We start from the raw sequence: 25,762 nt of genomic DNA on the forward strand, positions 1-25,762 counted from the left end.
CTCTCTTTGCCTGACTCTCTGACTACTTGTGATCTGTCAACTAACTAAATAAATAAATAAAATCTTAGAGAAAAAAAAATATTCATTGTGGACTTTTTATAGATGGCTTTTATGATGCTGAGGTATGTTCCCTCTATCCCTACACTGTGAAGAGTTTTAATCAAGAAAGGATGCTCCACAATGTCCACAATAGCCAAACTATGGAAAGTGCCTAGATGTCTATCAACAGATGAATGAATAAAGAAGATATGGTTCATACATACAATGGAATATTACTCAGCCATCAGAAAGGATAAATATTTTCAGCAACACGGTTGGCACTGTTATTATGCTAAGTGAAATAAATCAGAGAAAGACAATTATCCTATGGTTTCACTCCTTTGTGGAATATAAGAAATAGTGAAGAAGATCATAGGGGAAAGGAGGGGAAACCACATGGGAAGAAGTCACAGAGGGACACAAATCATGAGACTCTTAACTTTGGGAAACAAACTAAGGGCTGCAGAAAGGGAGGTGGGTGGGGGAAAGGGGTAACTGGGTGATGGGTATTTAAAGAGGGCACATGATGTGATGAGCAATAGGAGTTATATGTAACTAATGAATCACTAAACACTACATCAAAAACTAATGATATACTTTATGTTGGCTAACTGAATTTAAATTTTAAAAAGAGGAAAAAAGGTTAAAGCCAACTGAAATGGTTTTATAATAATTACTGCTATAGTAAGATATTTTTGTGGGAAAACCAAAGATTGCACACACTTTGCCTAAGACTGACTTTATTCAGGATGCATACTCCGTAATATAACTCAATGAAAAACAAACAACAGTGAAGCCCTGAGGGGTGGGCAGAATGCATAAGAAGGGAAATAATTGTTTTTAGTAAAAGGAGGCACCAGGATTGGAAAGGCTATGGAGACAAACCTGTACTATAAACAAATGGAGGAAATTAGGTCTTGGGAGTAAAGGAAATCAGCCATTAGAATAGAAGTCAGTATCTGGAGTTTTCCTTTTGTCCTCATTCAGAGCTGGGTTTGCTCAGCAGATAGACACCAGCCCTGATGCAGAAAACATCGTATACAAAATAATTCCTCCAACCAATTTACTGTGACATGCTGAGAAGCCATGAGTGGGTTAAAGGTGCCCCATGAGTGGGTTAAAGATGCCCCAAGATTGCAAACAACTGTTCATGGGATCACTGAACAAATCTCAAATATTATCATGTTCTGTTTTGCCATGACATAAAAAACACTGTGAAACCTTGTTCTAATCTAAGACATAAAAAGTTCCAAAGGAGACCTGGATGACTACCTCATCTTTTGCAGTCTCAAGGGAGGTATGAGAGGCACTCATGCAAATGTGGCCAAGAATCAGCCCAGGTCCTATTCAGTTTTACTCTCCTTCAACATTAATTCAATTTTGGTTGCTGGAAACTAATATAGATACTCCTTTACCAACTTCTACGTTGGTATCTAGTGCTTGTGTTTGAGTGATTTCTCCAAGGAAACATGAAATATATAAAAATCTCATATTAGTAATAATTTGTATTGTGTGAGAGTATTCCTACTTTTCATATCCTCCAGAGTAAGTGTGTCAGTCCTTCAGGACATCAGTGAAGTAAAGCCAAGCAAATCACCAGCGATTCTTAATAACACTTTCTATCTACTATATTGTATACAAAAGCACCATTCAAAAGGGCACTGTAAGAAAACTGAACACATTATTATACTTCTTATTTAATCTTTCTGTTTTGTCTCTTGCATCACTTTTAAGCAAAACCAGTAGCATTACTGGTTGGTTGACGAATTCAATCTAAAACCACCTTTTCCAAAGTTACCTTCTAAGTCTAAGGGTGCCCATGCAAATCTGTCCTGGCCAATGGGATGTACAAAGGCTTCATGGGATGAGGCTTCCAGGGAGGTATACAGGGGCAAATAAGTCTTATAGATGTCATGCCCTTTCACCCTTTGTTTGTCCTGATTCAGGATGTCCTAAAAGATTCTGAAGGTGAGGCAGGCATCTTACAATCACAGGAAAGAAAGCTATATTCAAAAGATGACAGAGAAAGAAATTTTAAGAGATCCCCAAGTTCCTGATAGCACTTCCAAATATTTTATAAATTCCTCTACACATATATTTCAATCATACACACAGGAATAATTTAAAACACATAGAAAATGCATTTCTTTTAATTCCCAATAATCTATCCAAGTTGTATTTTAATACTCAAGGAATTTTATGAACTTTATTATGCAGATCCTATATTATTACTCTAGAAAAGGATTTATTTGTTACTTATCAAATAGGTATCAATAAGTTTTATACAATGGTTCTTATAAAGGGCTCTTTTATGTCATTACATGTTTAACATTTTACCTTTTTTATTCTTTTAAGATTTTATGTATTTATTTGAGAGTGACAGGGAGATATGAGCTAGTGGGTAAGGGTAGAGGGAGAAGCAAACTGTCCACTGAGCAGAAAGTCCAATGTGGATCTTAATCCTAGGATCCTGCAATCATGACCTGAGCCAAAGGCAGATGCTTAACCAACTGAGCCACCTAGGTACCCAATATTTTACTTTTTAATTGATTTTATAGATGGGCTCATTCTTCCATTACTGTTATTACTCCTGTCATGATACCTTCAGGACATATATTTAACTATCTTATAAATTACAAAATAAGGCTGAGAACTAGAGGAAGAATTTTCTTCCCAGCAATTATTAACTCAGATGCTACTATTCGAGGTGAATTTTTGAGTTAAGGTAGTTTGACTGTTTTTCAGCCCACTCTACCTAACTACATTAAAATTAATTTTAACAGTCAAGACTATAACAATTTACACATTCCCTTCCAACAGAACAAATGGATTAAAGCGCAAATAAATAAGGAAAAATGGATCAATTTATTTCTAATAACAAGATGCATGCAGAAATTCACACTGTTTATGCACTTACTTATTATTTTTAAAATATACATTGAGATCTAATAAGGGCCAGGAAATATGTTCAGTTCAGGTAATGAAATGAAAAAGGAAAAATATCAAATATAATAAGAAACCATTTCAGGGCTGTACATTTTTTCCCAAGGCCCATAAGTGTTGTAAAACCTGATAACACAATGTAAAAAAAGTGTTAAGATAGAGGTATACATTTTGTGCCATAAAGCTAATGTGCTAGAGCTAAAGAGAAGAGACAGGAGTAGTGAGTGGTACCATTAAACAATTTTCCAAAGAAGTGACAAGGCAATCTTGGTTTTTATTAGACTAAAACTGTCCTGAATTTATGGCTTAATAACTGTGTGTGCTCAAAAAGGAAATTAATAAAATGTCATATACAAGCATACAGACACAAAGAACCATTTTATTTTATTTTATTTTTAAAGATTTTTTTTATTTATTTGACAGAGATCACAGGTAGGCAGAGGGGCAGGCAGAGAGAGAGGGGGAAGCAGGCTCCCTGCTAAACAGAGAGCCTGACCTGGGGTTCGATCCCAGGACCCCAAGATCATGACCTGAGCCGAAGGCAAAGTCTTAACCAATGGAGCCACCCAGGTCCCCAAGAACTACTTTAAAAAATATACATGAATTAGAAGATATTGGGATCTAGTTAAAACAACTTTTCTCACTAGTCACAATATTGTAGAGTTTATCATAATAGTTCTGGGTAGCACTCAAGTTGCACTGAGGTTCAATTAAGTCGATCACATTTTAACTGGTATTTGTAATTTCCTTCCCATTATCATGATGTATTAATAGCAACAGTACTATAAAATCTTTTGCAATAGGTGGATTTAAACAGTAGCACATTAAGGTACTCACATTAGAATATCACTCCCTGAATTTCCTCTTTATCGTTATTTATTCCTAAGTATGAACCAGATCATTGTTTGGTTAGCTTTGACTTTATAACATCCACAGTTTCAGAAAAATTAGATGCAAAGTCTACTGAAAATTTTTTTGCTTGACTTAAAGATTTTTTTTTTCTGATAGGTCTGCTTTCTCACAGAATTTTTTTTAGTCAAAAAGTATGTTCTATAACAATTGAGACTTAAAATGTGTATTTTTATATAGTAAGAGAGGCAACGCCCTTTTCAGTTAATGTCATATTCATTCATAAAGAGCTCATAGATCTCTAATAAAAATTTGAAACTGATCAAACACAATCAAGTTCACTATTAATATTAATGATTCTGATTAAAACACTAATAAGAAAAACTGCAAAAAAAATTTCCAATAACAGGTAGCTTCATTTGAAATAATTCAGATTTAACATTGATTTATACACAAAACCTCTCATAGTATGAAAATATATTTTTAGGGACTTACTGATTTTGAAATGTAAGAAGTCCTTACTTCAGGTTCCCTATTAAGACAAGAGAAGAAAGGCAACTTAGTTAAACCAAAGGGGATGCTAAAAACCAGAGATGGGTAAGTTTTATTTTGAAGACTTTTATAAAATATTTACCCACAAATAAATACAATGAAGGGATCACAGAGTTATAACACTCAGATCCTTCAGTTGCCAATCTCCTTCAGAGTTCCCTTCAGCCTCTCAAGAGAAAGTTACACTTCAAAGGAAAGGTGATGAAGTTTTCATCAAACAGTTAAAAACCCCTGCAACTCTCCTTGACTTTCTTTTCTCAAGATGGTTTAGTAGTGATTGAAGTAGGTAACATTCTGTCAAAATAGTGTTATCTGAAAAGAATTTCTTAAGAAAACCCAGCTGCTACACAAATTTTCCCACATAGTTTCCATCAGCTTTTGTATATAGCACTATTTATTCAAGTAGGATTTATTGAATTATGAACATGTTTAATCATCAAGATTCTCTATGAGATATAATTTTAAAAACTATAGTAGTTCTTAAAAAATTCTGAAATCAAACCACACCCATGTTAAAATTGAGATTTTCTGAAATATGTAATTTTCAATAATTGTCAGGCAATTATTATTCATTATTTGTCTTCAAGAGTTCAGCATTAAGTAAAGAAACAAATGTTTCACCATTTCAGTTTTAATTTTTTGATATTTCCAAAAGGCTGAAAAATGATATATATTACATGGTTGACTGGTTATTTTATTCAAACCTCAAGGTGTTTGTTTATCATACACACCTCCTCTGTTAGTTCAGTAAGTACTTACAGCTTTTTTCTTCCTGAAAAAAGGTGCCAGTAGACTGTTGATTATGACAGAAACATATTTATGTGGGAAATTAGGTATTACTCTTCTATTGAAAATTATTTTTCCCCCCAAACTAGCTAGGTATTGATTTCTAAGACAGGATTATTGGTGCTCTTGAGTTTGGAATAGAAGCTAAGGAGACTTAGAACTTTAAGCTTCACCTCTGTAATTCTTTGAACCTAGTTATCATACTATCTCTAAATAAGAGAAACAAAAGTCTATCTATTACACTTTCACAATAACTTTTTTCAAACATATTAGCTCTACTTGTTATATCCAATACTCCAACATCCTCTTTTTAAATAAAATCCTCTATAGTGGTTCTTGGAAGAGACATTCCATATGCTTAGATTTTAGACTAGAATTTAGATTACATTCATAATTACCTGAATTACATGTTGAATAGTATGCACTAATATACTAACTGCTGGCCTGGGTGTTATCCCAAAGAGAAATGCCTCTTTGAGAAGTAGATTTTCATGGTAGCAAACCCACACATTTTTCTTTGAAGAATTGTGAAATCAGAAAATGCTAATTTTATTCATGCTATAGTTCAGGAACAGATAAATAAAGACTCAAAATTTGATTTCTGATATCAGTAGAAGTTTAAGAGGTAAAAATAATTATACACCTTTAACAATTAATAGTGGATTTAGTTATTTCAGCCGGCTTCTAGAGGCATGGACAAGACTCCTACTAGGAAACCATGGCAGGGGAAAAGTGTATTTCCATCCACTCAACAGATTTACTTGGTTTCTGCCAAGACTTTGTTCTAGGCTGTGTTGGCAGCTAATGAAAGCAGTTATTTCTGTATATTGAAATTCAGTGTGTTACATGGGCCTCATATTGCTAGTCAATGGTTGTTAGAGGCTTGCAAGCATCTTGTATATTGGGAGCAAAAAAATCTGAAGGCTAAGTTAAGGTGGTCCTTCAAAAAAAAAATGCATTTTTTTTTTAAACTCACTGCCCCTAGTATTCCCTTTCAGTGCTATTTATATTCACCGTGGTTTCCTATTGGCCTCTTTTCTCTGATCCTAGTGAGCATCTGGATTAATTGCAAGATACAAGACCTCATTTAAGATGTCTTCTTATTAGGTAGTCTCTTTCCATATCTTTCTTTCTTGACTGCATGGTCTCTTTTTTCTGCTCAGTCTTCATTTTCACATCTTTTGTCTCTAAAAAAGGCTTTCTACAATAATCTTAGCTTCTGCTCAGTTACAATGATTTCTTCAGAAAATTTTGAATTTTTATACTTTCAACTGTGGCTTTATTTGTAAGTAGTCTTTAAATTTATTGAGCACTCATGATATTACTTACATCTCTCATGCCACCTCAAACTCCAGGACAGCTCAGGAGCTGTGACCATTAATGGATAACCTAATGGTTGACTGTTGTAGCCTGGAGAGTCTATGTGTACATATATACACATATATATGTGTGTGTATATATATAATTATATATGAATTATATATTAATATTAATTATTACAATTATATACCATATTAATATGTATTGATATATATAATATATATTTTACCTATATATAATATTCTCTCTTTCTCTCTCTTAGGTATTATTTGGTTTATAATATTGTTCAAGTTTTCTGTTTCATTGTTGATTTTCTCCCTAGTTATTCCTTCTATTATTAAAAGTGGAGTATTTAAGTCTACAATTATTATTGTTGAATGATCTGTTCTCAGCTCCCACTCCCAGCTGAGCACAACTCTCTTGAGTTAAATTTTTAAAAAATCATCAGAAATAGAGAATAGAGGTTTTGTAGGAAGTTGCAAGTTTGGGCAAAATAGTGACTGTGGTGCTTTTTCAGGAAGCTGCAGAAGAGGTCAGACCCCTTCCTTCATTGTCCACACTAGGTACTGAGTCATTGAGTTGGAGAAGGAAGGAGTGATAGGAATAGCCCTGAGTTAAGAAAACATCTGAGGCCCTAGTGTCTTCATGAGTGTTGGTACTTTCTCTTGGATAGTTTTTTCTGAATACCTGAATTAAGTACATTAGGGGTGGGGAAAAAAAAAGTCTCTACTTGATAAAGCTGAAGAGAATGGTATTTTCAGTAGAAACTCATTTACTAGGGAAAGAATATGAACATTTAATGATCTTGTTCTCAAGAACACATGATCATACAAACATACTACAAACTACAACAATCAAGGCTATATAGTATTAGTGAAGAGACTGATTATTTTTTTCAGTTTATACTATTAACTGTGATGTTGAATTTGATCTATAATTTAAAATGCCCTGCATTCATTTATTTTTCAGTATGCTTGCTTTTTCATTTTATTTAACTTTATATCTGCTTTGATTATTATTTTATCAGAATGCAAACCAGTACTATTACTGGGCCTTTTTATTTTATTTTATTTTATTATCACTAGACCAAACAAATCATGTATATAAAATTCATAAAACAAATGAACCAACTTAAAAACAATGATCATGCAGTGTGCCTGGGTGGCTCAGTCTGCCTTAGGCTCAAGTCATAATCCCAGCATCCTGGGATCAAGCCCTGCATCAGGCTCCCTTGATGATCCATGCTCTCAGGAGAGAGCATGCTTCTTCCTCTCCTGCCTGCCACTCTGCCTGCCTATGTTCTCTCTCTCTCTGTCAAATAAATAAATAAAATCTTTAAAAAAAAATAGTGATCATGCTTTATGCTTCTATCCATTTGTAGTATTGGAGGAACAAAATTTTCACATGAGTATGTACTTTTTGATAAGCCCTATTCACCAGGAATCTTTGTTTTTGATTAAATATGAAAAAATATTTTCAAACATTTCCCCAGAATTACTTGCTTACAGTTTTTCATATATGCAACAGGCTTACAATGATGTTTAGAGAATATTATATAAATTGTTTTTCGAATTAAATGATGCCCGAAACTCTATTTTTTTGTTGTCGATAAAATCTCTATTCTTCCAGGAACTTTTAAAGGATAAAAGTTCTAGGTTATCATTAAAATGTTCTCTCTCTGTCCAGCTTGATTGATTCCACATGAGACTTCTGATCTACTGTCTCTCTAAAGCAAGCTATTTAAATCAATAAACTTAATTTTATGAACAACTCTAAAATCCTATGTATTTGGAAAGGAGTTCTGTCATTCTCCCTTAAAATTGTGGGACAAAGAGTGCTTTAACTAAGCCAGCTTTCCTTCTGGCCATGTACCTGAGCTCTAAACACCAAGTTTAAAGGCAGTCTTGTTTTTGATAAAGTGGAAGTAGCTACTTTTTTTAATTAGCAAAAATAAAAATATTTAAAACATTTAAAATAAAATAATAAATAATATTTAAATATTTAAATAAAATAAATAATAAATAAAATAATCAAAACATTTAAAATACGTAAAACATTATGCTTTCGAAGAAGAAAACTATGGCAGTACTGGGATGTTTTTCTGACTAATAATTTAATGCTTGTGAAAATTCATGTCTTTGAGAACTCTGAATGAATAAAATATAGAAGAAATACAAAATAAAATAGATATGGAATGCTACTATCCTAGCAAACACTATTGAAAAATTGTAAAGAATAAATTGTTTAAAGATACTGTTATTGATAATTGCCTTCATTTTTTAAAAATATATGATTCTTGTATGAAATTAGACTACTAATTTTTATTTAAACTTTTTGTCTTAGGTGATTCATTGTACCCTCCCATCAAACTAAAGGGAATCATCTTAGAAAAACTTGACTCAAGGAACCACATTACGAGTATTATGGTTATAGCAGTTTTCAAATTTGTATAACTAAGATCTTTTCTTTCTTAAGCATAAAGTTTTTTTTGTTTGTTTATTTTAGAATTAAAATAGTTTGTTTTAAACAGAGTGGTGATTTCTAAGAAATTCCTGTTTACATCTTTATAATCAGATATATATTTTTTCCTGTATTTAAGTTTGTTTTTTTTCGGCTTTTGTTCCCCAAGTAAAAATGCTTTTTCACTTCTAAAAATGGGAGATGTGTGAGAATTTCTAAGAATAAAATCTTTATATTCATTCTTAGTGAAATGTAGTTCTATATTCTAATTTATTATTAGTCTTATTTTAAGGAGAGTGACAACTTTAGCAGATGTTAGGATAACTAAAAAAATCATGCAAATATTTTGACTGTAAATGGAAAAACACATCGAACACGGGAAATATTCATTGGTGTATAGCTTTAATTGAATGGTATACAACTTTCATTGGATGGTGTACAACTCTCATTTTAAAGGTTTAAAAAGATTGATGCTAGGACTTGAGAACAAATTGGATTATCTCCTGAAATTCTTTAATGAATTTATATTGTTGATACTAAAGACAATCCTTCCCTACTATATGTCATTTAGCATGTTTATATGATGTTAGTTTCAATAATCTTGAAATGCTAATTCTCTTTCCTATGTATATATGCATATAACCAAACTAACTTGATTCAAAGCTGTCATTTAGATGGGCATACATATATTACTGTTGCAAAGAATTTCTCTTTTCCAAAGGAGACTTGCCATTTGCCACCACCTATAAAATCAGCCCGTTGCCATCACTGACAACTAGGGCTCATTAGAGTTCTTGACTTTTCTTGGTATACCAAACCTTCCTGATTTGTAAGTCCATTTTTTCTGTAATTTTTCTTTGTCTTTGATGACAAAGATGATGAAGAACAGCTGCCACAATCCTTTCTTTAAAATGCATTTATAGCCTGAGAAGGGCCTTGGGAGATCATCGACCTTTTCCATTTACAGAGAAGGTACAAGGTATCAACGAAGGTCATCAGCAAATCCATGGTGAGGCTGGGACTGAAGGAGCAATCATGTGACAAGCCTGTGTTCTCTCCAGACTTCAAAGCTTAAGCAATTATCAGGTCACCACAGAGCTTTTTTCTTTGCTAATTTATAGAACCATTAGACAGACACGCAGAAAATAAGCCAATGTAGTCAAACTTCTTTAACTGGTAAAAAGAGAAGCTTAACTCCTTATAAGCTGGTTACCTCCTCAGATTAAGTCTATTAGAGAACTATCATTAAATACAGTATAATTATCTCTTTCAGAATAAAGAGTTTGATTGATACTGTAGTTCATGTATATAAGGCTTATTGAACTAAAGCCATTATAAAATAAATGATCAGGAAATTAGTGAATTATCATTAGTGAATATTTGGTGTAGGTTGTTGTTAGTAATAGAGGAGAAACAGCATTATTTCTAAACATTTTATCCTTTTTACTAAAGAAAATTAGATTATTCAAGCAAGACTTACCACTAATAAAAATATTAACACTTTTATTTCAGTAGTTTCTAAAATTAAACAAAGATAAACATAATAAGTGCATTTTATGTAAGTGGGTATACTTAAAACTTGTATTTATACCAAGTTACCAGATAGCAAATAATTATGATAATGATAAAATTCACTAGTTTAATATACAGGCATATCTTGGAGATAATCATGGGTTCAGTTCCAGGCTACCATAATAAAGCAAATACCACAATAAACTGAGTCAAATTATTATTATTATTAATTTTTGGTGTCCCAGTCCATATAAAAGTTATGTTTACACTATGCTGTAGTCTGTTAAACATGCAATAGCATTATATCTAAAAAAATAATGCACATACCTTTTTATATCTAAAATAAATAATGCACATAGCATTATATCTAAAAAAATAATGCATATACCAAAGTGTTTTTTAATTAAAAAACACTTTATTGCTAAAAAATGCTAACCATCATCTGAGCTTTAAGGGAGTTAAAATCTTTTTTCTAATGAGGGTCTTGTCTCATTGCTGATGCCTGCTGACTAATCAGGGAGGTGGTTCAGGTGGCTATGGGAATGGCAATGAGGTTTTCTGGGGCTGTTGTAGCTCATTGGGTTGAGTTTGCCTTCAGCTCAGATCATAATCTCAGGGCCTGGGATCAAGCCCCACATCAGTCTCCTTGCTCAGTGGGGAGTCTGCTTCTCCCTCTCTCTCTGCTCCTCCTACCCTCTCATGCTCTCTTGTTCACTCTCTCTCTCAAATGAATAATTTAAAAAATAAAATCTTAAAAAAAAAATGTTTTCCACATTAACTGACTCTTGCTTTCATGAATGGGTTCTCTGCAGCATGTGATGGTGTTTCACAGAATTTTATCCACAATAGAACCTCTTTCAAAATAGGAGTCAGTCCTCTCAAATCCTGCCACTGCTTTATCAACTAAATTTCTGTATTATTCTAAATCCTTTGTTGTCATTTCAACAATCTTCCCAGAATCTTCACCAGGGGCAGATACCATCTCAAGAAACCACTTGATTTGCTTACGCATAAGCAACTTCTCATCCATTAGTTTTATCATCAGATTGTAGAAATTCACTCACATCTTCAGGCTCCACTTCCAACTCTAGTTCTATTATTAAGTCCACATCTGTGGTGATTTCCTCCACTGAAATCTTGAATCCCAGTAAGTCATCCTTGAGGGTGGGAATCAACTTCTTCCAAATTCCCATTAATGCTGATAAGTTTTGACTGCTTTCTATGAATCACATATGTTCTTAATGTCACTTAAAATGGTAAATCCTTTCCATAAACTTTTTAAATAGATCCATCAGAGGAATCATTATCTATGGTAGTTACAGCCTTATAGAATATATTTCTTAAATAGTAAGACTTGAAAGTCAAAATTAATCCTTCACCTATTAGCTGCAGAACAGATATGTTAGCTGGCATGAAAGTAACATTAACCACATTGTACATCTTCATCAGAGCTCTCAGGTGACCAGATGCATTGTCAATAAACAGTAATATTTTGGAAGAAATCTTTTTTCCAAGGAGATCTTAATAGTGTAAACAGAAGTGCTGTCATCCATGTTTTATTGTTCCCTATATAGTGCATAGGCAGGGTAGATTTAACATAATTTGTAAGGGCCCTAGGATTTTCATTGACCAATGAGCTCTGGCTTCAGCTTAAAGTCAACAACTGCATAGTTCTTTTTTTTTTTTGGTTAAGATTTTATTTATTTATTTGACAGAGAGAGAGATCACAAGTAGGCAGAGAGGCAGGTGGGGGTGGAGGGGAAGCAGACTCCCCACTCAGCAGAGAGCCCAATGCGGGGCTCGATCCCAGGACCCTGAGATCATGACCTGAGTGGAAGCAGAGGCTTAACCCACTGAGCCACCCAGGCGCCCCAACAACTGCATAGTTCCTAATAAGAAAGTCAGCCTGCCCTTTGAAATTTTGAGGATAGTCATCCACTTCTCGCTAGCTACGAAAATCCTAGATGACATTCTTCCAATAGAAGAAAATCTGTTTAATGTAGCCACTTTAATTATCTTAGCTACATCTTCTGGATAACTTGCTACAACCTCTACATCAGCACCTGCTGCTTCACCTTGCACTTTTATGTTATGGAAAGGGTTTCTTAAAACCCATGAACCAACCTCTACTAGCTTCAACTTCTGTATCTTCCTCATCTCTCTCAGCCTTCATAGACTTGCAAAGAGAGCATTGCTCTGGATTTGGCTTTGGCTTAAGGGAATATTATGATTGGTTTGTTCTTCCCAGACCACTGAAACTTTCTCTATATCAGCAATAAGGCTATTTCACTTACTTATCATTCATGTGTACAATAGAGTAGCCCTTTATATTTCCTTCAAGAACTAGCCTATGATTCATAATCGTTTGGTGCAAGTGGCCTAGCTTTAAGTTTAGCTCAGCTCTTGTTTGACATGCCTTCCTCACTAAATTTAATCATTTCTAGCTTTGATTTAAAATGAGACATGTAACTATCCCTTTTACATGAATACTTATAGGCCTTTATACGGGTTATTAATGAGTCTTAATTTCAATATTGTTGTGTCTTAGGAAATTGGGAGGCCTGAGGAGAGGGAAAGAGATGGATGAATGCTTGATCAGTGGAACAATCCAAACAGTCCATTTATGATTAAGTTTGCTGTGTTATATGGGAACAGTTTGAAATACTACAAGAATTAACAAAACATTACACAAAGACATGAAATTAGCATATTCTGTTAGAAAAACAGTGCTGATACTTACTCAAAACAGGGATAGCACAAACTTTCAATTTATAAAAAGCACAATATCTGAGAAGTGCAAAAAAGTAAAGTACAATAAAATAAGGTAGACATTTTTTTCCTTATGCTAAGACATATGTATCAAACCTGATTACTTAACACATTTTCTGATTAGGAATTTATTCCAATGTTATGCACAATGCAGTATTTTTAGATAAATTTTCATTCATAATTAATTTTTCCTAATTAAGATAATTTATTACATTATGTACACTTGATGTGATTTACCTATAACTATTATAATTACATCAGTTAGACAACTGAGCCTTTCAGAAGTTAATAACTATAAACCTACAGAGACTGTATCACCATCTAGAATTTTTAAAACAAAAATTTTAAAAAAAGCTAAGATCCACTGTGTTTTTTAATTAAAATAGGTTAAATTTTGAAAGTCTACTAAAAGAAACCTGTAAAAGAATCACAGGTAAGATGAAAAAATAATAACACTTTGCTACAAAGAAAGAGCAGATCTAATTTTGTTAATTCTGTTTTTTTAATTTATGAAATCTTTCAGATTTCCATACCCCTCTCCTTCCTTTCTCCATCTCTCCTGACACACACAATTGTAAGTGTGCATATATAATTGTAAACATACACATGTACAAAAACATATATACACACACATATACATACACACATTTTATACTATTCTTAAATGCCCTGCTTGTAAGGTTTTCTTCTGTGTCCCAAGACTTATATCCTAGAAGAAACCAATCTGAACTGTGAAAATCCTCATTTCCACTGGGAATTTTATTTTTAGATTTTTCACTCTCCATCCATCTGCCTTTGAGCAATTTTCTGTGCTTCAAGCATGAGCAAGCAGTATTAATCCAATTTCTAGTTTCTGTGAAGCACATTATGTTAGATCATATGCACTTCAGTGCTTCTTCTTAGAAACTTTGTGTTTACTTAAGTATTTCACTATTAACCTTTATAGATGAGAGATGCAAAGAATACAAAATCTAGGTAAAAATGTTATTAAGTTTACTTTCCATCTAAAAAAGAATCCACTGATTCAAAAACAATGGAATCTTATAAAAATTTACTGACACAGCAAAATTACACATTAGTATTTGAGCAAATAGAAAAAATCAATAAAAATGGTTTGTTTTAATGGTCAGATGCTTTAATTATATCTGAGGAAGCATATGAAACTTTCTTTAGTATTAATAAGATAACATCATCTTATATGAACTCAAAAGGATTTATATGAATTTATTTCCTTGTATCCAAAATTATTTTGAAATATTAGAAAATGCAATATGTCTAATATACAAAATTATCATAGAAATTAGGTAATATGAATGCAAAACCTATTTAACTCTTAAGAGTCAAATGAAAACATTGTGCAATTTATCCTTTGTTATTTTCCAGGTGTAGTCACTGCCCTCCAAAACAGATTTATTATGTATGATTCAAAGTTTTGAATAAATATAGAAAATTTGATTAAACATTAGGTTACATAGATGATAAATCTGAAATGAGTGAACCTTTCGGTATTCCTCCAAATTTCTGGGTAATTCCAGAGATATTAACAAGGCTTACTGTATTATCTAAAGGGAGTACCACTTGAGCATATGGCGTCAATCTATCAATATATTAAGTGGTGCTACAAATAAACAGTTGGCCCTGAGAATTTCATGTTTGAAAGGATTTAGAACATATGTTCTTCAACTGAAAACAAGCTGTAGAAAATTTAATTCAATTTCACACATTCTAGGTAACAACTAAGTAAGAGACACTGTTGTATATTCTGTTAGTCAACCCCCTCAAAATTTAAAAAAAAAAAAATCAAAATCACTGCATGGTAATAAAAAGATGTTTCTAAAAATTAAATCCTAGGGCACCTGGGTCACCCAGTCAGTTAAGCATCTGTCTTCCCTTCAGGTCATGATCCTGAAATCCTGAGATCAAGTCACACATCAGGCTCCCTGCTCACTGGGGAGCCTGCTTCCCTCTCTTCCCCCACCCCCTGCTCATGCGCACTCTCTCTCTCAAATAAATGAATAAAAATATTTTTAAAAATTAAAGCCTAACACAGAAGAGAATAAAACAAAATATATGCTCTTCTCCCCTACTTTATTATTCTTTATTAAAAAAAAAATATATATATATCTAGGTATGCATCCCATGTTTTGATATACATATACACTGTGAAATGAATACCACAAACTAACACCTATCATCTCGTACAGTTATTTTTGCCCTCTGTGACAAGAGCACTTAAGATCTACCCTCTTATTATTAACTATAGTTTCTGTCCCTATGATTAGATCTCTAAAACATATTTGCCTTACATAAATGAAACACTATACTCTTTAACCACCATCTCTCCCTCCTCTAGACCATGGTAACCATCTTTCTAGCCTCTGCTTCTATGAATTTGACTATGTTAGATCGCAAATATAAGTGAGATCATACAGTATTTGGCTTATCTTACTTAGCATAATGTCCTCCAGGTACATCCATGTTGTAAATGGCAAACTTTCCTTCATTTTTAAGACTGAAGAACATTTCATTGTGAATATATCTAAATTCCATTTTTTTAAAATAAATTCATTTGTCAACAAACATCCTGGTTGGGTCCACATCTTGGCTATTGTGAATAATACTGCAATGAACACGGGAGTACAGATACCTGAGGTATTGATTTCATTCCCTTTGGGTATAAACCAAGAACTGGAATTACCCAACCACATGGTACTTCTATTTAAATTTTTTGAGGTACTTCCATACTGTTTTCCATAATGGTTATCCACATTCTTACAAATTGTGTACAAGGATTTCCTTTTCTCCCCATTCTTACTAATATTTACTATCATTTGTCTGGTAACAGCCATTCTAACCTGTATGCAGTGATATCCCATTATTATTATTATTATTATTATTATTATTTCCCTGGTGATTAATAATATTGCACATTTTTTTCATATACCTGTTGGCCATCTGTATGTATTCTTTTGAGAAACATCTATTAATTTTTTAATACAGTTAGTTTTCCATTTTGCTATTGGGTTTTGTGGGTTCCTTATGTATTTTGGATATAATGCCCTTTTCAGATTACGGTTTGCAAATATTTTCCCTTATTCCATACAATGCTTTTCACTCTTGATTTTTTTTCTTGCTGTGCATATTTTTTTTTATTTTGATATAATCCCATTTGTCTATTTTTGCTTTTCTTGCCGTTTTTTTGGGGGGGTCATAACCAAAAACTTGTTGCCCAGACCTATGTCAAAAAGCTCCTAGCAGTATAATGCTTTCAGGTCTTACATTAAAGTCTTTAATCCATTTTGAGTTGATGTGTTTTATAGACATTAGGGAGGGATATGATTTCATTCTGTATGTGAACATTCATTTTTCCCATCACCATTAGTTGAAGACATTATCCTTTCTCCATTGTATGTTCTTGACATACATCTTGAAAATCAGTTGAAAGTAAATATATAGATTTATTTCTGGGCTCTCTATTCTGTTACACTGGTCTATATGTCTGCTTTGTTTTCTCAGTACCATGCCGTTTTCATTACTTAGTTTTGTAATATATTTTGGAAATCAGGAAGTGTGATGCCTCCTGCTTTGTTCTTCTTGTTCAAGATTGCTTTGGCTATATAGAGTTGTTTATGGTTCCATGTGAATTTTATGATTGTTTTCTCCATTGAGATTTTGATAGAGATTGCACTGAATCTATAGATGGCTTTAGGTGGTATATATGTTTTAACAATATTAATTCTTCCAATCTATAAACTTGGGGTGTCTTCCATTTACCTATGGCTTTTTAGTTCTTCATTAATGTCTATAATTTTTAGTTACAAGTCTTTTAATTGCATTAATACTGTTTCTGTGTATTTTATTATTTCTGGTGCTATGTGAGTATAATTTTTATTTGCCTTTTCAGATTCTTCATTGTTTGTATACAAAAATGCCAAGTTTTTATAGTTGATTTTGTGTCCTCCAACTTTACTGAATCCATTTATTAGTTCTAATAGTTTTTGTTGTTGTTGAATCTTTAGGACTTTCTAAAAATTCTCTTTACTGATTAGAAACTATTTGCATTATCTTTTCAACAACCTTATTCTGCTATGTATTATCCATTCAAAGCATACTATGAATTAGGGTGATCAATCATTTTTGATGTCTTGGATCAAGAAGTGCCTGTACTTGACATAAAATAATAGGCATTTACCAGATCTTTGTAATATGAGATAATTAAGACCAGAGCTTACCTCAGGTGCTAATCTTCTTTAAACTGCAGGCCTCTCCCCAGAACATCACCACGGCTCAGTAGAAAAGTGAGAATGTTACCTGGAAGAGAGTACTTTGATCTGTTATCAGCTACTGTCACTCATTTTAACCGTGTGGTGTATTAATAAAACAGGTAAGATTAAAAAAATTTCTATTGAAAACCACTTTTAAAGTGGAAGAAGGAAGAAGGAAAGATAAAGAAGGACAAACTAGACATGGACTAAAGATGCAAACGCAGGGCATTAAGAGACACACATTTATAAGCATAGAAGAAGAAAAGAGCAACCAAAACAAGAAAACAGTTTGGACTGGAGACATTCCCAGAAGGAAATAAAATTTGTTCCATATGACTAACATGAGGAGATTGCTAAGGACTTATAATCAGGACTAATGGAGCAAATAAGGTTTAGTGAGACATCAAGAGACTTAAGTAATGTTAGGGAGCCATTACTATCTGTACTTGAAAAGAAAAAAAAAAAGAAAGAAAGAAAGAAAGATTTTTAAATTCCTCAGTGATTCTTGCTTGAACTAGTAAGGACTACTCAGCTCCTAACTGTAAAGTGAAGCAGCTATGGAAAAAAATAAATCTCCAAAGTGAAGGAGAATAGAGAATTTCTCTTTACTCCTGTCCTCTCATGTTTTTGAGATTAGATTCTTTTTTTTTTTTTTAATGTTATGATAGTCACCATACATCCCTAGTTTTTGATGAGGGTTCCAAGATACACTGTTTGCATTTAACACCCAGTGCTCAATGCAATACACGCTCTCCTTAATACCCACCAACAGGCTAACCCATCCCCCACTGCCTTTCCCTCTAAAACCCTCAGTTTGTTTCTTGCTCTCACAGTTCAACTCCCCCTCTGATTTTCCTGCCTTCATTTTTCCCTTCCTTCTCCTAATGTCCTCCATGCTATTCCTTATGTTCCACAAATAAGTGACACCATATAACTGACTTGCTCTGACTGACTTATTTCACTCAGCATAATCTCTTCCAGTCCCATCCATGTTGATGCAAAAGCTTGGTATTCATCCTTTCTGATGTCTCAGTAATATTCCACTGTGTATATGAACTAAATCTTCTTTATCCATTCGTTTATTGAATGGCATCTCAGCTCCTTCCACTCTTTGGCTATTGTGAACATTGCTCCTATGAACATTGAGGAGTATATGGCCCTTCTTTTCACTACATCTGTATCTTTGGCATAAATACCCATTAGGGCATTGTTGGGTTATAGGGTAGCTCTATTTTTAATTTTTTGAGGAACTTCCGCACTGTTTTCCAAAATAGCTGTACCAACTTGCATTCCCACCTATAGTATAAGAGGGTTCCCCTTTCTCCACAACCTCTCCAACATTTGTTGTTTCTTGCCTTGTCAATTTTTGCCATTCTAACTGGTGTTAAGGTGGTATCTCAATGTGGTTTTGATTTCAATTTCCCCGATGGCTAATGATGATGAACATTTTTTCATGTGTCTGTTAGCCATTTGTATGTCTTCATTGAAGAAGTGTCTGTTCATATCTTCTGTACATTTTTTGACATGATTATCTGTTTCTTGAGTGTTGAGTTTGAGGAGTTCTTTACAGATCTTGGATATCAGTCCTTTATCTGTAATGTCATTTGCAAATACAAATGACATTCCATGGGTTGCCTCTTTGTTTTGTTGACTGTTTCCTTTGCTGTGCAGAAGCTTTTTATCTTGATGCAGTCCCAAAGTTCATTTTCACTTTTGTTTCCCTTGCCTTTGGAGATGGCTCTTGAAAGAAGTTGCTTTGGTCCATATCAAAGTCACTACTGCCTATGTTCTCCTCTAGGATTTTGATCGATTCCTGTCTCACACTGAGGTCTTTCATCTATTTCTAGTTTATCTTTGTGTACAGTGTAAGCGAATAGTGCAGTTTCATTCTTCTGTATATAGCTGTCCAATTTTCCCAGCACCATTTATTAAGAGAATGTCTTTTTTTCCATTGTATATTTTTTCCTGCTTTGGCAAAGATTATTTGACCATAGAGCTGAGGGTCCATATCTGGGCTCTCTATTCTGTTCCACTGGTCTATGTGTCTGTTTTTGTGCCAATATCATGATGTCTTGGTGACCACAGCTTTGTAATATACCTCGAATCAGGCAACATGATGCCCCAGCTTTGTTTTATTTTGTTATTTTGTTTCATTTTGTTTTGTTTTTCAACATTTCCTTGGTGATTTGGGGTCTTTTTTGGTTCCATATAAATTTTAGGACTGTTTGTTCCAGCACTTTGAAAAATGCCGATGGTACTCTCCTCGGGATGGTGTTCAAGGTATAGATTGCTCTGGGCAGCATCAACATTTTAACAATGTTTATTCTTCCAATAGATGAGCATGGAATGTTTTCCCATCTTTACATGTCTTCTTCAATTTCTTTCATGCAGGTTCTGTACTTCCTTGAGTATAGATCCTTTACCTCTTTGATTAGGTTTATTCCAAGGTATCTTACAGTTTTTAGTGCTACTGTAAATGGAATCAGCACTGTAAATGGAATCAATTCTCTCATTCCTGTTTCTGCAGTTTCACTATTAGTGTATAAGAAAGCAACTGATTTCTGTACATTGATTTTGTATCCTGCCACATTACTGAATTGTTGTATGAGTTCTAGTAACTTGTGGGTAGTGTCTTTTGGGTTTTCCACATAAAGTATCATGTCACCTGTGAAGAGAGACAGAGTCTGACTTCTTCTTTGCCAATCTGAATACATTCTCTTTCTTTTTGTTGTCTTATTATTGTTGCTAGGACTTCTAGTACTATGTTGAACGATAGTGACAAGAGTGGGCCTCCTTGCCCTGTTTCTGATAGTAAGGGAAATGCTTTTAGCTTTTGCCCATTGATAATGATATTCACTGTGGTTTTTTCATAGATGGATTTCATGAAATTGAGGAATGTTCCCTATACTCCTATACTCTGAAGAATTTTAATCAGGAAAAGATTCTATATTTGATCAAGTGCTTTCTCTGCATCAACTGAAAGGACCAAGTGGTTCTTCTCTCTTCTGTTATTAATTTGTTCTATCATACTGACAGATGTGCGAATGCTGAATCACCCTTGCATCCCAGGGATAAATCCCACCTGGTGGTGATGGCTAATTTTTTTAATGTACTGTTGAATCTTATTAGCTAGGATCTTGTTGAGAATCTTGGCATCCATATTCATCAGGGATATTGGTCTGAAATTTTCCTTTTTGATGTGGTCTTTGCCTGGTTTTGGGATCAGGGTAATGCTGACCTCACAGAAAGAGTCTGGAAGTTTACCTTCCCCTTCTATTTTTTGAAACAGCTTATGAGAATGGGTATTATTTCTTTTTTGAATTTTTAGTAGAATTCCCCAGGGAATCCATCAGGTCCTGAACCTTGTGGTGTTTGATCACCAGTTCAATCTCATTACTGGTTACTGGCCTGTTCAGGTTGTCAATTTCTTCCTGCTTCAGTCTTAGAAGTTTATAGTTTACCAGGAATGCATACATTTCTTCTAGATTGCTTAACTTATTGGCATATAGCTGTTTATAATAATTTCTGACTATTGTTTCTATTTCTTCGGTGTTAGTCATGGTATCTCTGCTTTCATTCATAATTTTATTAATTTGAGTCCCTTCTCTTTTCTTTTGGGTAAGTCTGTCCAGTGATTTACTGATCTTATTAATTCTTAAAAACAAAACAAAACCAAAAAAAAAAAAAACAGCTTCTAGTTGCACTGAGTGTTCTACTGTAATTTTGGTTTCTAATTCATTGATCTCTGCTCTAATCTTAATTATTTCCCTTCCTATACATGGGTTAGGCTTAATTTATTGTTGATTCTCAAATTCTTTACGGTGTAAAGATAGTTTTTGTGTTCAGAACTTTTCTTTTCTTTTTTTTTTTTTTTTTAAGTGAGGCTTGATTGGCCATGTATTTCCCCCTTAGGACCACCTTTGCCATAGCCCATTGGTTTTGGACTAATGTGTTTTCATTCTCATTGGCTTCTATGAATTAAGTTCTTCTTTGATTTCCTGCTTGACCCGAACATTCTTGAATAGGATGATCTTTAGCCAAGTGTTTTAAGTTCTTCTAAACTTTTTATGTGACAGGGTTCCAATTTCAAAGCATTGTGGTCTGAGAATATGCAGGAAATAATCTCAATCTTGTGGTATTTGTTGAGACTTGAGTTGTGACCAAGTATATGGTCTATTCTGAAGAAAATTCCATGTACCCTCAAGAAGACTGAATATTCTGTTGTTTTAGGGTGGAAATGTTGTGTATACATCTGTGAGGTCCCTCTGGTCCAATGTCATTCAAAGCTCTTACTCCTTTGTTGATTTTCTGCTTAGATGATCTGTCTATTGCTGAGAGTGAAGTGTTAAAGTCTCCTACAATTAATGTATTATTATCAATATGTTTATTTTTATTAAAAATTGGCTTCTGTACTTGGCTGCTCCCATGTTGGGGGCATAGATATTTACAAGTGTTAGATCTTCTTGTTGGCTAGATCCTTTAAGAATGATATAGTGTCTTATATTTCTGACTACAGTCTTTAGCTTAAAATCTAGTTTGTCTAATATGAGAATTGCTACCCCAGCTTACCTTTGAGGTCCGTTGGCATGAAAGATGGTTCTCTATCCCTTCACTTTCAGTCTGGATGTATCTTTAAATGAGTTCAAAATGAGTCTTTTGTTGACAGCATACAGATGGGTCCTGTCTTTTTATCCATTCGGTAACCCTGAACTAATTCATGTGAATAGGTCATTCACATTGAGAGTGATTATTCAAAGATTTTCCTGTGAGGTTCTTATTTACATAGATTATCTCTATAAATTTCTGTTCTACATCACTCTTGGGTTCTTTCTTCTTTATTAGAACCCCCCCCCCTTAACATTTCTTGCAGGGCTGAATAGTGGTAACATATTCTTTCAGTTTTTGCTAGTCTTGGAAGCTCTTTATCTCTCCATCTATTCCAAATGACATCCCTGCTGAATGAAGTATCCTTGGCTGCATATTCTTCTCATTTAGTACCTTGAATATATCTTGCCTGAATATGTCTCTGTGGATATGTCTGACATTATTTTGATGTTCCTCCCTCTGTAGGTAAGGAATCTCTTCCTGCTAACTGCTCTTAAGATGGTTTCCCTGGTTTTAAGAATCTCAAGTTTTACTATCACATGCCGGGGTGTTAGTTTATTCTCCTTGATCTTTGGAGGTGTTCTCTCTGCCTCTAGCACAGGAATGCTTGTTTTATTCCCCAGATTAGGAAGTTCTTAGCTAGGATTTGCTCAAATATATCTTCTAGTCCTCTCTTTCGTGTTCTCTCTCTCTCTCTCTCTCTCTCCACCCCCTCAGGGTTCCCAATAATTCTGACATTGGAACATTTCATGGCATCATTTATTTCTCTAATTCTGTTTTCATGGATTCTAAGCTGTTTGTTCCAGGTCTCCTCCTGATCCTTCTTTACTATCAATTTGTCTTCTAGATCACTAATTTGCTCTTCTGCCTCATTTAGCCTAGCTGTTAGAGTATCTAGATTATATTGGCATTTTTAAGTTCTGCCAGATCAGCTCTCACTTCTGCCCTTAGAGAATATGTTGCCATTAACGGTTTTCTCTAACCTAGCTATTGTATGCATAACTGTTACCCCAAAGTCTATTTCCAATGTCTTGCTTATATCCATAACCCATTAGTTCTGTGGCAGAAGTTACAGTCTCTGAATATTTCTTATGTTGGGGATTCCTCCTTTTAGTCATTCTGTTGAGGGATGGCTGAGGGAAGGTACAGAGTCCAAATTATTGACCACAACCCAAGAAAGATGCATCTGTTTTACATGGATTTTAAGGTTGTTGGCCTCTTATTCTTTCAGCCTGTCTTCTGGGGGAGTGATCAGCCATGCTGTACTCAGGCAACCCTGTTGGGCAGAGTCTCGCTTCCCTACTGTTGTGGGGGCATGGGCTCAGTGGAAACAAGTTTGGGGAAGCTTTTGTTCTCTGGTGGCTTTCCCTGGTGGCTTTCTGCTTCTCTTCTGAGAGTCAAAGCAGAATTGACCATGTCCAAATCTCTGTTTCAGAACAGAGAGATTGCAGTCTGTTCTCCAGAAAGCCCTCCAGGTCGCACTAACTCCATTTTTGTTTGTAATGCTAAAAACTGCAGTATCCAGGGTTGGATGCCCCACAGCAGCACTCCTAGGCCTCACTTCCAGGTCCAGGCATGTCTCTGCCCTTTGTGCTTTTAATACAACCACATGCCCCCAGTTCACATGTGCACCCCCACAGCTCCAGGTTTCAATCTGGGGGGCTGCCCTAAAGTCTTTTCTCCACTGCTATGAGTCTGCAAGTCTGTGCCTGGTCCCCAGGGGGAGGTTTTTGAGCTCTGTTGGTGCACAGGGTCCCAGAGGCTCCCTCTCCCTTCCATTTATCTTCCAATATCTGCCTGCAGAGTCATGGCTCCCCACTTCATACCCTGAAATGAACTGCAGGAGATAATCTGTTGGTATAGATCCAAATATATCTTCTTATATCTCAGGCTGATTTTGTGGGTGTTCAGAGTGGTTTGGTAGATAGCCAGCTCAATTCAGGGGACTAGTTGAAATAGGGTCCCCCCACGCCTCTTGAGATTAGGTTGTTCTTCTGCTTTTTTTTTTTAATTAATTTATTTATTTATTTATTTGACAGAGAGATAGAGAGAGTGCACAAGTAGGCAGAGAAGCAGGTAGAGGGAGAGGGAGAAGCAGGCTTTCTGCTGAGCAGGGAGCCTGATGCAGGGCTCAATCCCAGGACCCAGGATTGTGACGTGAGCCAAAAGCAACCACTTAACCAACTGAGCCATGCAGGCGCCCCCCTGAGATTAGGTTCTTAAACCTAATCAGAATCCAACCAGCACAGTGTTTCTGTTAATACTTTCCATAGGTGTTGACCCCTGATTCTCAAATTGGGGAGGAAACCAAAAGTGGATGGGGTAGGCAAGTAAAAACAACCACATAATCCATCTAATACTCACATTCTGAAGGTTCACCCTGAAGAAAAAGACTAGTTGGCCTTTTATATTTTTATGAATTCACTTAAGTAACTATAAATGGTCTAAAATGTTCATTTCCAGTTTGGAAAATCACTAGTACTCCATGCCAGATGTCCAGTTTTTGGAAGACAGAATCACAGCATCAATGGCATTGTTGGCTTAAAACCAAAAGATACTGTAATTTGGGTAATATAGATTTCCCTGCTCCCCCACTTTCCTCAATTCATTCATATTTAATTTCATCGTTTAGTTCTTATTTCATTTAATATGGTAATTTTTAGGCCCTACTTAACTTAGTGACTTAGTGGTAAACACATTTTATTTTGTAAAACCTTTGCTTATAGACAGAAAGTTTAAGGGAACCAAATTTTTTTTTTAAACCTTTTGGAGACATTCACATATAACTTGAGTTTTTCTTTTTTTTAAATATTTATTTTTTTGACAGAGAGAGATCACAAGTAGACAGAGAGGGAGGCAGAGAGAGAGGGAGAAGCAGGCTCCCCACCGAGCAGAGAGACCGATGTGGTTGGTGCTCGATCCCAGGATCCTGAGATCCTGACCCAAGCTGAAGGCAGAGTCTTAACCCACCAAGCCACCCACGCACCCCATAACTTGAATTTTTAAGTGTGACTGTTACATGAAAGGGAAAGACTATCTGAACTCAGGAATATGCATATATATTACTCAAGCTCACAAAGACCTTTAAATATAAAAACGGCAAACTATGTCTTGAGAATGAAGAGAGCTGTGGAGTGACTTTTCCATCTTCTGCCCTACTGTTAAAACATTTTAATTGGTATTACTTATATAAGGACTTAATTTAAACTGTTAAAGTCTCTTTCAGTGGCAGCTGGCATTACTACAGCATCAGAAACATAGATTAATTTTTTTTTTCAGATTTTAAAGTTAAATTAATGTTGTCATGTAAATATCATTGTATCTGAACTCAAATCCCAACTATCCCTCTCTTTCAACTCTCTCCCACATTTACGAAGAAACACTACCACATACTTTCATTTTTCTGTTCCAATTTTGGATTAGTGCAATGATAACAATACTTGGCAGTGAACAGCTTCATCTCCCTTCTGAGATTAAAGCAAACATTGTTAATCCATGAGGATTCCCTTTTATTGAATAGAGATATAGCCAAAGGTTTCTTTTCATCATTTCTCTGCAGCCAGAATAAATTGATAGTAGTTACAAGAAAGTTGAAACTTACTTGCTTTTCCTGAGCTGCTTATTCAACATTTTCAAATTCTGGATTCTTCAGTAGTATGCTG

General features: G+C 34.6%; 1 long non-coding RNA gene across 1 annotated transcript; it reads right to left on the reverse strand.

The window, feature by feature from the left end:
- Nucleotides 1-4,289: 4,289 nt before the first annotated feature.
- On the reverse strand, nucleotides 4,290-25,762 carry LOC132002814 (uncharacterized). The gene is made up of 3 exons (XR_009400023.1): nucleotides 25,702-25,762; nucleotides 17,463-17,541; nucleotides 4,290-4,363 (listed from the first exon to the last, which is right to left on the reverse strand). It is a non-coding gene; the product is annotated as an uncharacterized LOC132002814 (long non-coding RNA).

Source organism: Mustela nigripes, chromosome 15 (genome assembly GCF_022355385.1).
Source record: "Mustela nigripes isolate SB6536 chromosome 15, MUSNIG.SB6536, whole genome shotgun sequence".
In the NCBI taxonomy this organism is placed as follows: Eukaryota; Metazoa; Chordata; class Mammalia; order Carnivora; family Mustelidae; genus Mustela; species Mustela nigripes.